A 13,226-nucleotide genomic window follows, 5' to 3' on the forward strand; every position below is an offset into this window, starting at 1 on the left:
AGAATCATTGCTTTTTCCTTTTTGCTTAGAGACCTATCCATTTTCCACCTTGAAAAAGTTAAAATGTAGGAAAATTCACTAAACTTACTCTAAGGAAGCTTTTTTCATGTAGTATATTAAGGTAGCATGGCCGAGCGTTCTAAGGCGCTGGATTAAGGCTCCAGTCTCTTCAGAGGCGTGGGTTCAAATCCCACTGCTGCCAGTAGGTCTTCAGAACATTTTGATCTAATTCAAATGATTTTGTATTTGCATGAGTGTGTGGGTTTCTGTTTAGGAAAAGACAGTTGATAGAATCATTGTTTTTTCCTATTGTTTAGAGACTTAACCATTTTACAACAGACCTGCAGGTTTAAATCCCACTGCTGCCAGTAGTAAGAGTTCCTTAAAACCTTTTTATCTTATTCTTATACATACGCTAACATACAAAATTAACATATGCTTTAATCCCACTGCTGCCAGTATTATGCGGTCTTGAAATGTTTTTGTACTTATTCTTATGATTTTGCTAACATGCAAATTAACATGTGATTTAATCTTTTGTATTTGTATAATTTAGTGGTTTTCAGTTAAGATAAGGAATCTTAAAAATCATGCTGCTAAAGGTAGCATGGCCGAGCGGTCTAAGGCGCTGGATTAAGGCTCCAGTCTCTTCAGAGGCGTTGGTTCAAATCCCACTGCTGCCAGTAGGTCTTCAGAACCTTTTGATCTAATTCTTATGATTTTGTATTTGCATGAGTGTGTGGATTTCTGTTTAGGAAAAGACAGTTGATAGATTCATTGGTTTTTCCTATTGTTTAGAGACTTAACCATTTGACAACAGACCTGTAGGTTCAAATCCCACTGCTGCCAGTAGTAAGAGTTCCTTAAAACCTTTTTATCTTATTCTTATAACTATGCTAACATACAAAATTAGCATATGCTTTAATCCCACTGCTGCCAGTATTATGAGGTCTTGAAATGTTTTTGTACTTATTCTTATGATTTTGCTAACATGCAAATTAGCATGTGATCTAATCTTCTTTTGTATTTGTATGATTTTTCGGTTTTCAGTTAAGATAAAGACCGTTGATAGAATCATTGGTTTTTCCTAATGTTTAGAGACATGCCCTTTTTCCAACATGCACTAATTTTAAATGTTGTCAAATGTACTTCACTTACTCTAAGGAAGCCTACTTAATCATGCTGAGTATGACTCAGCAGTATGAGTTCTTGAAAATCTTTTGATCTTATTCTTATAATTATGAAAACAGACAAAATTTGCATGTGCTTTCATCCCACTGCTGCCAGTATGATATGTGCTTGAAAATTGTTTTGAACTTACTCTTATGATTTTACTAACATACAAACTTACATGTGTTTTAATCTTCTTTTGTATTTGCTTAAGTGTTTTCTTTCTGGTTAAGATAAAAACAGTTGATAGAATTATTGTTTTTTTCCTAATATTTAGAGACATGTCTGTCATGATATGTACTTTTGCCCTGTCCTGTATTTGAATAATATGCCATTTGATGTATGTAACTTTTCTCTGGTTTCTATTAGCTGTAATTTATGTATTTTCTTGTGCTGGGAGTTCACCTGTAACAATATGTCTCCTTCCCCCAATACTTGCAGCCCTAAGCTATAATGTAATTAAGGTTTGTCAACACCACTAGTGAAGAATAGCCATTCTTTCTCACAGCAGGTGGCTAGTCATATGTACATACTAGATAGACTAAGAGGAGCCGACCAGTCTAGAATCTTCAGGTGGACCCAACCATTGAATAGAAGGTGTGACCCCTACCCCCCTTCATGGGCGGATCCCAGGAGCTCAGATAATCCATTCTTATTTTTGAGATCAGATGTGAGTTGATCCTTAAAGGGGAAGGAGTGGGGATTCTTAGCTGAGGCAAGACCCCACGTCCATCTGTGACTGCGGAAGCGTACGGGATGAGACTTGAGCTGAGGACATATCTCGTCGTTCGTGAGATTGTTTTGGGATCCCTTGGACTCATGTGGACTATTGCTTTGTTAGCTGGCACAAGGATTATCTGGAGGTGCCCCCGAATCTGTTCTGTTGGACTCGTGGAAGGACTATTGTTTCGTTTATCGGGTGCGGGATTACTGGAAAGCACCTCCAGATCTGTTTATTTACTTGGGCTTATTGTGGACTTCTGGTGGACTTGAAGGACATTATGGATATTTGATGTTGTATGCTCCCTGCTTTAATAAATCTCATTGGATCATCCCTCGGCCTGTTGTCCCTTCCTGCTCTGCTGTACACCCCGTCACAAACTGGTTGGCAGCAGTGGGATCAGAGCAGAAGGAATGGAGGACAAAGGCCCATCAACATTGGGAACCAGCACCGCAGAGTACAAGAGCTGGACTGCGATGAACCTACAAACAAAGGCCCATGAAGTAGGAGTCCGTTTTAAAGGACTCTCCAAGGAGCAGCTAATTGAGGCTTTGGAAGGAGTTCGCCTGCAAGATGACACTGAGGAAGGATCCTCACAGCAAATGGAGGAAAGACTGCAGCCGGAGGTAAATACCCAAAAAAGTCAGTGGGTTGTGTGGTACGAGGAGGAGTTGGCATTTCTGGGAGAAGAGGCCACCATAGACGATAAGAGGAAGGCCATTCACAGAGCTCAGGAGATGGCATTGCTGGAGCAGATCGCTTTGGAAGCAGCTAGAAGCTCCAGACAGACTGTAACCTCAGCACCCACCATGAGGGAACTCCCCAGAGTGTCCCACAAAGACTTTAAGCCCTTTAATGAGGCTGCAGGCGACATTGAGGGCTTCTTCCAGGACTTTGAGCATCAGTGTTGATTAATTGAAGTCCCGGAAAGGGAGCGAGTTCGACATCTTGTGGGGTTCTTAGAGGGTGGAGCTGCTGAAGCCTATAGAGCTATGGACCCTCGGGGGAACTGTGAGTATGCGGCGATTAAACAGACTATTCTAGAACATTATGCTATGTTAAACCTTGTTATCTTATTCTTATAATTATGCTAACATACAAAATTAGCATATGCTTTAATCCCACTGCTGCCAGTATTATGCGGTCTTGAAATGTTTTTGTACTTATTCTTATGATTTTGCTAACATGCAAATTAACATGTGATTTAATCTTTTGTATTTGTATAATTTTGCGGTTTTCAGTTAAGATAAGGAATCGTAAAAATCAAGCTGTTAAAGGTAGCATGGCCGAGTGGTCTAAGGCGCTGGACTTAGGCTCCAGTCTCTTTGGAGGCGTGGGTTCAAATCCCACTGCTGCCAGTGTATTTCTACTTTGAAACTTTTTAGCTTATATTTATGATTTTGCTAATAGAAAAATTAGCATGTGTTTTATTATTTTGTATTTGTATGAGTCCATGCTTTGCTGTTTTGCAAAAGACAGTAGATAGAATCATTGCTTTTTGCTTAGAGACCTATCCATTTTCCACCTTGAAGAAGTTAAAATGTAGGAAAATTCACTAAACTTACTCTAAGGAAGCTGTTTTTATGTAGTATATTAGGGTAGCATGGCCGAGCGGTCTAAGGCGCTGGATTAAGGCTCCAGTCTCTTCAGAGGCGTGGGTTCAAATCCCACTGCTGCCAGTAGGTCTTCAGAACATTTTGATCTAATTCAAATGATTTTGTATTTGCATGAGTGTGTGGGTTTCTGTTTAGGAAAAGACAGTTGATAGAATCATTGTTTTTTCCTATTGTTTAGAGACTTAACCATTTTACAACAGACCTGTAGGTTTAAATCCCACTGCTGCCAGTAGTAAGAGTTCCTTAAAACCTTTTTATCTTATTCTTATACATACGCTAATATACAAAATTAGCATATGGTTTAATCCCACTGCTGCCAGTATTATGCGGTCTTGAAATGTTTTTGTACTTATTCTTATGATTTTGCTAACATGCAAATTAACATGTGATTTAATCTTTTGTATTTGTATAATTTTGTGGTTTTCAGTTAAGATAAGGAATCTTAAAAGTCATGCTGCTAAAGGTAGCATGGCCGAGCGGTCTAAGGCGCTGGATTAAGGCTCCAGTCTCTTCAGAGGCGTGGGTTCAAATCCCACTGCTGCCAGTAGGTCTTCAGAACCTTTTGATCTAATTCTTATGATTTTGTATTTGCATGAGTGTGTGGATTTCTGTTTAGGAAAAGACAGTTGATAGAATCATTGGTTTTTCCTATTGTTTAGAGACTTAACCATTTTACAACAGACCTGTAGGTTCAAATCCCACTGCTGCCAGTAGTAAGAGTTCCTTAAAACCTTTTTATCTTATTCTTATAACTATGCTAACATACAAAATTAGCATATGCTTTAATCCCACTGCTGCCAGTATTATGAGGTCTTGAAATGTTTTTGTACTTATTCTTATGATTTTGCTAACATGCAAATTAGCATGTGATCTAATCTTCTTTTGTATTTGTATGATTTTTCGGTTTTCGGTTAAGATAAAGACCGTTGATAGAATCATTGGTTTTTCCTAATGTTTAGAGACATGCCCTTTTTCCAACATGCACTAATTTTAAATGTTGTCAAATGTACTTCACTTACTCTAAGGAAGCCTACTTAATCATGCTGAGTATGACTCAGCAGTATGAGTTCTTGAAAATCTTTTGATCTTATTCTTATAATTATGAAAACAGACAAAATTTGCATGTGCTTTCATCCCACTGCTGCCAGTATGATATGTGCTTGAAAATTGTTTTGAACTTACTCTTATGATTTTACTAACATACAAACTTACATGTGTTTTAATCTTCTTTTGTATTTGCTTAAGTGTTTTCTTTCTGGTTAAGATAAAAACAGTTGATAGAATTATTGTTTTTTTCCTAATATTTAGAGACATGTCTGTCATGATATGTACTTTTGCCCTGTTCTGTATTTGAATAATATGCCATTTGATGTATGTAACTGTTCTCTGGTTTCTATTAGCTGTAATTTATGTATTTTCTTGTGCAGGGAGTTCACCTGTAACAATATGTCTCCTTCCCCCAATACTTTCAGCCCTAAGCTATAATGTAATTAAGGTTTGTCAACACCACTAGTGAAGAATAGCCATTCTTTCTCACAGCAGGTGGCTAGTCATATGTACATACTAGATAGACTAAGAGGAGCCGACCAGTCTAGAATCTTCAGGTGGACCCAACCATTGAATAGAAGGTGTGACCCCTACCCCCCTTCATGGGCGGATCCCAGGAGCTCAGATAATCCATTCTTATTTTTGAGATCAGATGTGAGTTGATCCTTAAAGGGGAAGGAGTGGGGATTCTTAGCTGAGGCAAGACCCCACGTCCATCTGTGACTGCGGAAGCGTACGGGATGAGACTTGAGCTGAGGACATATCTCGTCGTTCGTGAGATTGTTTTGGGATCCCTTGGACTCATGTGGACTATTGCTTTGTTAGCTGGCACAAGGATTATCTGGAGGTGCCCCCGAATCTGTTCTGTTGGACTCGTGGAAGGACTATTGTTTCGTTTATCGGGTGCGGGATTACTGGAAAGCACCTCCAGATCTGTTTATTTACTTGGGCTTATTGTGGACTTCTGGTGGACTTGAAGGACATTATGGATATTTGATGTTGTATGCTCCCTGCTTTAATAAATCTCATTGGATCATCCCTCGGCCTGTTGTCCCTTCCTGCTCTGCTGTACACCCCGTCACAAACTGGTTGGCAGCAGTGGGATCAGAGCAGAAGGAATGGAGGACAAAGGCCCATCAACATTGGGAACCAGCACCGCAGAGTACAAGAGCTGGACTGCGATGAACCTACAAACAAAGGCCCATGAAGTAGGAGTCCGTTTTAAAGGACTCTCCAAGGAGCAGCTAATTGAGGCTTTGGAAGGAGTTCGCCTGCAAGATGACACTGAGGAAGGATCCTCACAGCAAATGGAGGAAAGACTGCAGCCGGAGGAAAATACCCAAAAAAGTCAGTGGGTTGTGTGGTACGAGGAGGAGTTGGCATTTCTGGGAGAAGAGGCCACCATAGACGATAAGAGGAAGGCCATTCACAGAGCTCAGGAGATGGCATTGCTGGAGCAGATCGCTTTGGAAGCAGCTAGAAGCTCCAGACAGACTGTAACCTCAGCACCCACCATGAGGGAACTCCCCAGAGTGTCCCACAAAGACTTTAAGCCCTTTAATGAGGCTGCAGGCGACATTGAGGGCTTCTTCCAGGACTTTGAGCATCAGTGTTGATTAATGGAAGTCCCGGAAAGGGAGCGAGTTCGACATCTTGTGGGGTTCTTAGAGGGTGGAGCTGCTGAAGCCTATAGAGCTATGGACCCTCGGGGGAACTGTGAGTATGCGGCGATTAAACAGACTATTCTAGAACATTATGCTATGTTAAACCTTGTTATCTTATTCTTATAATTATGCTAACATACAAAATTAGCATATGCTTTAATCCCACTGCTGCCAGTATTATGCGGTCTTGAAATGTTTTTGTACTTATTCTTATGATTTTGCTAACATGCAAATTAACATGTGATTTAATCTTTTGTATTTGTATAATTTTGCGGTTTTCAGTTAAGATAAGGAATCGTAAAAATCAAGCTGTTAAAGGTAGCATGGCCGAGTGGTCTAAGGCGCTGGACTTAGGCTCCAGTCTCTTTGGAGGCGTGGGTTCAAATCCCACTGCTGCCAGTGTATTTCTACTTTGAAACTTTTTAGCTTATATTTATGATTTTGCTAATAGAAAAATTAGCATGTGTTTTATTATTTTGTATTTGTATGAGTCCATGCTTTGCTGTCTTGCAAAAGACAGTAGATAGAATCATTGCTTTTTGCTTAGAGACCTATCCATTTTCCACCTTGAAGAAGTTAAAATGTAGGAAAATTCACTAAACTTACTCTAAGGAAGCTTTTTTTATGTAGTATATTAGGGTAGCATGGCCGAGTGGTCTAAGGCGCTGGATTAAGGCTCCAGTCTCTTCAGAGGCGTGGGTTCAAATCCCACTGCTGCCAGTAGGTCTTTAGAACATTTTGATCTAATTCAAATGATTTTGTATTTGCATGAGTGTGTGGGTTTCTGTTTAGGAAAAGACAGTTGATAGAATCATTGTTTTTTCCTATTGTTTAGAGACTTAACCATTTTACAACAGACCTGTAGGTTTAAATCCCACTGCTGCCAGTAGTAAGAGTTCCTTAAAACCTTTTTATCTTATTCTTATACATAGGCTAATATACAAAATTAGCATATGCTTTAATCCCACTGCTGCCAGTATTATGCGGTCTTGAAATGTTTTTGTACTTATTCTTATGATTTTGCTAACATGCAAATTAACATGTGATTTAATCTTTTGTATTTGTATAATTTTGTGGTTTTCAGTTAAGATAAGGAATCTTAAAAGTCATGCTGCTAAAGGTAGCATGGCCGTGCGGTCTAAGGCGCTGGATTAAGGCTCCAGTCTCTTCAGAGGCGTGGGTTCAAATCCCACTGCTGCCAGTAGGTCTTCAGAACCTTTTGATCTAATTCTTATGATTTTGTATTTGCATGAGTGTGTGGATTTCTGTTTAGGAAAAGACAGTTGATAGAATCATTGGTTTTTCCTATTGTTTAGAGACTTAACCATTTTACAACAGACCTGTAGGTTCAAATCCCACTGCTGCCAGTAGTAAGAGTTCCTTAAAACCTTTTTATCTTATTCTTATAACTATGCTAACATACAAAATTAGCATATGCTTTAATCCCACTGCTGCCAGTATTATGAGGTCTTGAAATGTTTTTGTACTTATTCTTATGATTTTGCTAACATGCAAATTAGCATGTGATCTAATCTTCTTTTGTATTTGTATGATTTTTCGGTTTTCGGTTAAGATAAAGACCGTTGATAGAATCATTGGTTTTTCCTAATGTTTAGAGACATGCCCTTTTTCCAACATGCACTAATTTTAAATGTTGTCAAATGTACTTCACTTACTCTAAGGAAGCCTACTTAATCATGCTGAGTATGACTCAGCAGTATGAGTTCTTGAAAATCTTTTGATCTTATTCTTATAATTATGAAAACAGACAAAATTTGCATGTGCTTTCATCCCACTGCTGCCAGTATGATATGTGCTTGAAAATTGTTTTGAACTTACTCTTATGATTTTACTAACATACAAACTTACATGTGTTTTAATCTTCTTTTGTATTTGCTTAAGTGTTTTCTTTCTGGTTAAGATAAAAACAGTTGATAGAATTATTGTTTTTTTCCTAATATTTAGAGACATGTCTGTCATGATATGTACTTTTGCCCTGTCCTGTATTTGAATAATATGCCATTTGATGTATGTAACGGTTCTCTGGTTTCTATTAGCTGTAATTTATGTATTTTCTTGTGCAGGGAGTTCACCTGTAACAATATGTCTCCTTCCCCCAATACTTGCAGCCCTAAGCTATAATGTAATTAAGGTCTGTCAACACCACTAGTGAAGAATAGCCATTCTTTCTCACAGCAGGTGGCTAGTCATATGTACATACTTGATAGACTAAGAGGAGCCGACCAGTCTAGAATCTTCAGGTGGACCCAACCATTGAATAGAAGGTGTGACCCCTACCCCCCTTCATGGGCGGATCCCAGGAGCTCAGATAATACATTCTTATTTTTGAGATCAGATGTGAGTTGATCCTTAAAGGGGAAGGAGTGGGGATTCTTAGCTGAGGCAAGACCCCACGTCCATCTGTGACTGCGGAAGCGTACGGGATGAGACTTGAGCTGAGGACATATCTCGTCGTTCGTGAGATTGTTTTGGGATCCCTTGGACTCATGTGGACCATTGCTTTGTTAGCTGGCACAAGGATTATCTGGAGGTGCCCCCGAATCTGTTCTGTTGGACTCGTGGAAGGACTATTGTTTCGTTTATCAGGTGCGGGATTACTGGAAAGCACCTCCAGATCTGTTTATTTCCTTGGGCTTATTGTGGACTTCTGGTGGACTTGAAGGACATTATGGATATTTGATGTTGTATGCTCCCTGCTTTAATAAATCTCATTGGATCATCCCTCGGCCTGTTGTCCCTTCCTGCTCTGCTGTACACCCCGTCACAAACTGGTTGGCAGCAGTGGGATCAGAGCAGAAGGAATGGAGGACAAAGGCCCATCAACATTGGGAACCAGCACCGCAGAGTACAAGAGCTGGACTGCGATGAACCTACAAACAAAGGCCCATGAAGTAGGAGTCCGTTTTAAAGGACTCTCCAAGGAGCAGCTAATTGAGGCTTTGGAAGGAGTTCGCCTGCAAGATGACACTGAGGAAGGATCCTCACAGCAAATGGAGGAAAGACTGCAGCCGGAGGTAAATACCCAAAAAAGTCAGTGGGTTGTGTGGTACGAGGAGGAGTTGGCATTTCTGGGAGAAGAGGCCACCATAGACGATAAGAGGAAGGCCATTCACAGAGCTCAGGAGATGGCATTGCTGGAGCAGATCGCTTTGGAAGCAGCTAGAAGCTCCAGACAGACTGTAACCTCAGCACCCACCATGAGGGAACTCCCCAGAGTGTCCCACAAAGACTTTAAGCCCTTTAATGAGGCTGCAGGCGACATTGAGGGCTTCTTCCAGGACTTTGAGCATCAGTGTTGATTAATGGAAGTCCCGGAAAGGGAGCGAGTTCGACATCTTGTGGGGTTCTTAGAGGGTGGAGCTGCTGAAGCCTATAGAGCTATGGACCCTCGGGGGAACTGTGAGTATGCGGCGATTAAACAGACTATTCTAGAACATTATGCTATGTTAAACCTTGTTATCTTATTCTTATAATTATGCTAACATACAAAATTAGCATATGCTTTAATCCCACTGCTGCCAGTATTATGCGGTCTTGAAATGTTTTTGTACTTATTCTTATGATTTTGCTAACATGCAAATTAACATGTGATTTAATCTTTTGTATTTGTATAATTTTGCGGTTTTCAGTTAAGATAAGGAATCGTAAAAATCATGCTGTTAAAGGTAGCATGGCCGAGTGGTCTAAGGCGCTGGACTTAGGCTCCAGTCTCTTTGGAGGCGTGGGTTCAAATCCCACTGCTGCCAGTGTATTTCTACTTTGAAACTTTTTAGCTTATATTTATGATTTTGCTAATAGAAAAATTAGCATGTGTTTTATTATTTTGTATTTGTATGAGTCCATGCTTTGCTGTTTTGCAAAAGACAGTAGATAGAATCATTGCTTTTTGCTTAGAGACCTATCCATTTTCCACCTTGAAGAAGTTAAAATCTAGGAAAATTCACTAAACTTACTCTACGGAAGCTTTTTTTATGTAGTATATTAGGGTAGCATGGCCGAGCGGTCTAAGGCGCTGGATTAAGGCTCCAGTCTCTTCAGAGGCGTGGGTTCAAATCCCACTGCTGCCAGTAGGTCTTTAGAACATTTTGATCTAATTCAAATGATTTTGTATTTGCATGAGTGTGTGGGTTTCTGTTTAGGAAAAGACAGTTGATAGAATCATTGTTTTTTCCTATTGTTTAGAGACTTAACCATTTTACAACAGACCTGTAGGTTTAAATCCCACTGCTGCCAGTAGTAAGAGTTCCTTAAAACCTTTTTATCTTATTCTTATACATACGCTAATATACAAAATTAGCATATGCTTTAATCCCACTGCTGCCAGTATTATGCGGTCTTGAAATGTTTTTGTACTTATTCTTATGATTTTGCTAACATGCAAATTAACATGTGATTTAATCTTTTGTATTTGTATAATTTTGCGGTTTTCAGTTAAGATAAGGAATCGTAAAAATCATGCTGTTAAAGGTAGCATGGCCGAGTGGTCTAAGGCGCTGGACTTAGGCTCCAGTCTCTTTGGAGGCGTGGGTTCAAATCCCACTGCTGCCAGTGTATTTCTACTTTGAAACTTTTTAGCTTATATTTATGATTTTGCTAATAGAAAAATTAGCATGTGTTTTATTATTTTGTATTTGTATGAGTCCATGCTTTGCTGTTTTGCAAAAGACAGTAGATAGAATCATTGCTTTTTGCTTAGAGACCTATCCATTTTCCACCTTGAAGAAGTTAAAATGTAGGAAAATTCACTAAACTTACTCTAAGGAAGCTTTTTTTATGTAGTATATTAGGGTAGCATGGCCGAGCGGTCTAAGGCGCTGGATTAAGGCTCCAGTCTCTTCAGAGGCGTGGGTTCAAATCCCACTGCTGCCAGTAGGTCTTTAGAACATTTTGATCTAATTCAAATGATTTTGTATTTGCATGAGTGTGTGGGTTTCTGTTTAGGAAAAGACAGTTGATAGAATCATTGTTTTTTCCTATTGTTTAGAGACTTAACCATTTTACAACAGACCTGTAGGTTTAAATCCCACTGCTGCCAGTAGTAAGAGTTCCTTAAAACCTTTTTATCTTATTCTTATACATACGCTAATATACAAAATTAGCATATGCTTTAATCCCACTGCTGCCAGTATTATGCGGTCTTGAAATGTTTTTGTACTTATTCTTATGATTTTGCTAACATGCAAATTAACATGTGATTTAATCTTTTGTATTTGTATAATTTTGCGGTTTTCAGTTAAGATAAGGAATCGTAAAAATCATGCTGTTAAAGGTAGCATGGCCGAGTGGTCTAAGGCGCTGGATTTAGGCTCCAGTCTCTTTGGAGGCGTGGGTTCAAATCCCACTGCTGCCAGTGTATTTTTACTTTGAAACTTTTTAGCTTATATTTATGATTTTGCTAATAGAAAAATTAGCATGTGTTTTATTATTTTGTATTTGTATGAGTCCATGCTTTGCTGTTTTGCAAAAGACAGTAGATAGAATCATTGCTTTTTCCTTTTTGCTTAGAGACCTATCCATTTTCCACCTTGAAGAAGTTAAAATGTAGGAAAATTCACTAAACTTACTCTAAGGAAGCTTTTTTCATGTAGTATATTAAGGTAGCATGGCCGAGTGGTCTAAGGCGCTGGATTAAGGCTCCAGTCTCTTCAGAGGCGTGGGTTCAAATCCCACTGCTGCCAGTAGGTCTTCAGAACATTTTGATCTAATTCAAATGATTTTGTATTTGCATGAGTGTGTGGGTTTCTGTTTAGGAAAAGACAGTTGATAGAATCATTGTTTTTTCCTATTGTTTAGAGACTTAACCATTTTACAACAGACCTGTAGGTTTAAATCCCACTGCTGCCAGTAGTAAGAGTTCCTTAAAACCTTTTTATCTTATTCTTATACATACGCTAATATACAAAATTAGCATATGCTTTAATCCCACTGCTGCCAGTATTATGCGGTCTTGAAATGTTTTTGTACTTATTCTTATGATTTTGCTAACATGCAAATTAACATGTGATTTAATCTTTTGTATTTGTATTATTTTGTGGTTTTCAGTTAAGATAAGGAATCTTAAAAGTCATGCTGCTAAAGGTAGCATGGCCGAGTGGTCTAAGGCGCTGGATTAAGGCTCCAGTATCTTCAGAGGCGTGGGTTCAAATCCCACTGCTGCCAGTAGGTCTTCAGAACCTTTTGATCTAATTCTTATGATTTTGTATTTGCATGAGTGTGTGGATTTCTGTTTAGGAAAAGACAGTTGATAGAATCATTGGTTTTTCCTATTGTTTAGAGACTTAACCATTTTACAACAGACCTGTAGGTTCAAATCCCACTGCTGCCAGTAGTAAGAGTTCCTTAAAACCTTTTTATCTTATTCTTATAACTATGCTAACATACAAAATTAGCATATGCTTTAATCCCACTGCTGCCAGTATTATGAGGTCTTGAAATGTTTTTGTACTTATTCTTATGATTTTGCTAACATGCAAATTAGCATGTGATCTAATCTTCTTTTGTATTTGTATGATTTTTCGGTTTTCGGTTAAGATAAAGACCGTTGATAGAATCATTGGTTTTTCCTAATGTTTAGAGACATGCCCTTTTTCCAACATGCACTAATTTTAAATGTTGTCAAATGTACTTCACTTACTCTAAGGAAGCCTACTTAATCATGCTGAGTATGACTCAGCAGTATGAGTTCTTGAAAATCTTTTGATCTTATTCTTATAATTATGAAAACAGACAAAATTTGCATGTGCTTTCATCCCACTGCTGCCAGTATGATATGTGCTTGAAAATTGTTTTGAACTTACTCTTATGATTTTACTAACATACAAACTTACATGTGTTTTAATCTTCTTTTGTATTTGCTTAAGTGTTTTCTTTCTGGTTAAGATAAAAACAGTTGATAGAATTATTGTTTTTTTCCTAATATTTAGAGACATGTCTGTCATGATATGTACTTTTGCCCTGTCCTGTATTTGAATAATATGCCATTTGATG

At 38.7% G+C, this 13,226-nt stretch overlaps 11 non-coding genes across 11 annotated transcripts; all 11 read left to right on the forward strand.

Moving 5' to 3' along the window:
* The first annotated feature begins 3,167 nt into the window (after positions 1 to 3,167).
* Positions 3,168 to 3,249, forward strand: TRNAL-UAG (transfer RNA leucine (anticodon UAG)). The gene has a single exon. It is a non-coding gene; the product is annotated as a tRNA-Leu (tRNA).
* A 239-nt stretch (positions 3,250 to 3,488) lies between these two features.
* Positions 3,489 to 3,570, forward strand: TRNAL-AAG (transfer RNA leucine (anticodon AAG)). Its single transcript has one exon. It is a non-coding gene; the product is annotated as a tRNA-Leu (tRNA).
* Positions 3,571 to 3,969: 399 nt separating this feature from the next.
* On the forward strand, positions 3,970 to 4,051 carry TRNAL-AAG (transfer RNA leucine (anticodon AAG)). Its single transcript has one exon. It is a non-coding gene; the product is annotated as a tRNA-Leu (tRNA).
* Positions 4,052 to 6,535: 2,484 nt separating this feature from the next.
* On the forward strand, positions 6,536 to 6,617 carry TRNAL-UAG (transfer RNA leucine (anticodon UAG)). The gene has a single exon. It is a non-coding gene; the product is annotated as a tRNA-Leu (tRNA).
* Positions 6,618 to 6,856: 239 nt separating this feature from the next.
* Positions 6,857 to 6,938, forward strand: TRNAL-AAG (transfer RNA leucine (anticodon AAG)). Its single transcript has one exon. It is a non-coding gene; the product is annotated as a tRNA-Leu (tRNA).
* Positions 6,939 to 9,903: 2,965 nt separating this feature from the next.
* On the forward strand, positions 9,904 to 9,985 carry TRNAL-UAG (transfer RNA leucine (anticodon UAG)). Its single transcript has one exon. It is a non-coding gene; the product is annotated as a tRNA-Leu (tRNA).
* A 239-nt stretch (positions 9,986 to 10,224) lies between these two features.
* On the forward strand, positions 10,225 to 10,306 carry TRNAL-AAG (transfer RNA leucine (anticodon AAG)). Its single transcript has one exon. It is a non-coding gene; the product is annotated as a tRNA-Leu (tRNA).
* A 399-nt stretch (positions 10,307 to 10,705) lies between these two features.
* TRNAL-UAG (transfer RNA leucine (anticodon UAG)) lies at positions 10,706 to 10,787 on the forward strand. Its single transcript has one exon. It is a non-coding gene; the product is annotated as a tRNA-Leu (tRNA).
* A 239-nt stretch (positions 10,788 to 11,026) lies between these two features.
* TRNAL-AAG (transfer RNA leucine (anticodon AAG)) lies at positions 11,027 to 11,108 on the forward strand. Its single transcript has one exon. It is a non-coding gene; the product is annotated as a tRNA-Leu (tRNA).
* A 399-nt stretch (positions 11,109 to 11,507) lies between these two features.
* TRNAL-UAG (transfer RNA leucine (anticodon UAG)) lies at positions 11,508 to 11,589 on the forward strand. The gene has a single exon. It is a non-coding gene; the product is annotated as a tRNA-Leu (tRNA).
* Positions 11,590 to 11,835: 246 nt separating this feature from the next.
* TRNAL-AAG (transfer RNA leucine (anticodon AAG)) lies at positions 11,836 to 11,917 on the forward strand. Its single transcript has one exon. It is a non-coding gene; the product is annotated as a tRNA-Leu (tRNA).
* The last annotated feature ends 1,309 nt before the right edge of the window (positions 11,918 to 13,226 follow it).

The sequence above is a fragment of the Ranitomeya imitator genome, chromosome 4, assembly GCF_032444005.1.
Source record: "Ranitomeya imitator isolate aRanImi1 chromosome 4, aRanImi1.pri, whole genome shotgun sequence".
NCBI lineage: Eukaryota > Metazoa > Chordata > Amphibia > Anura > Dendrobatidae > Ranitomeya > Ranitomeya imitator.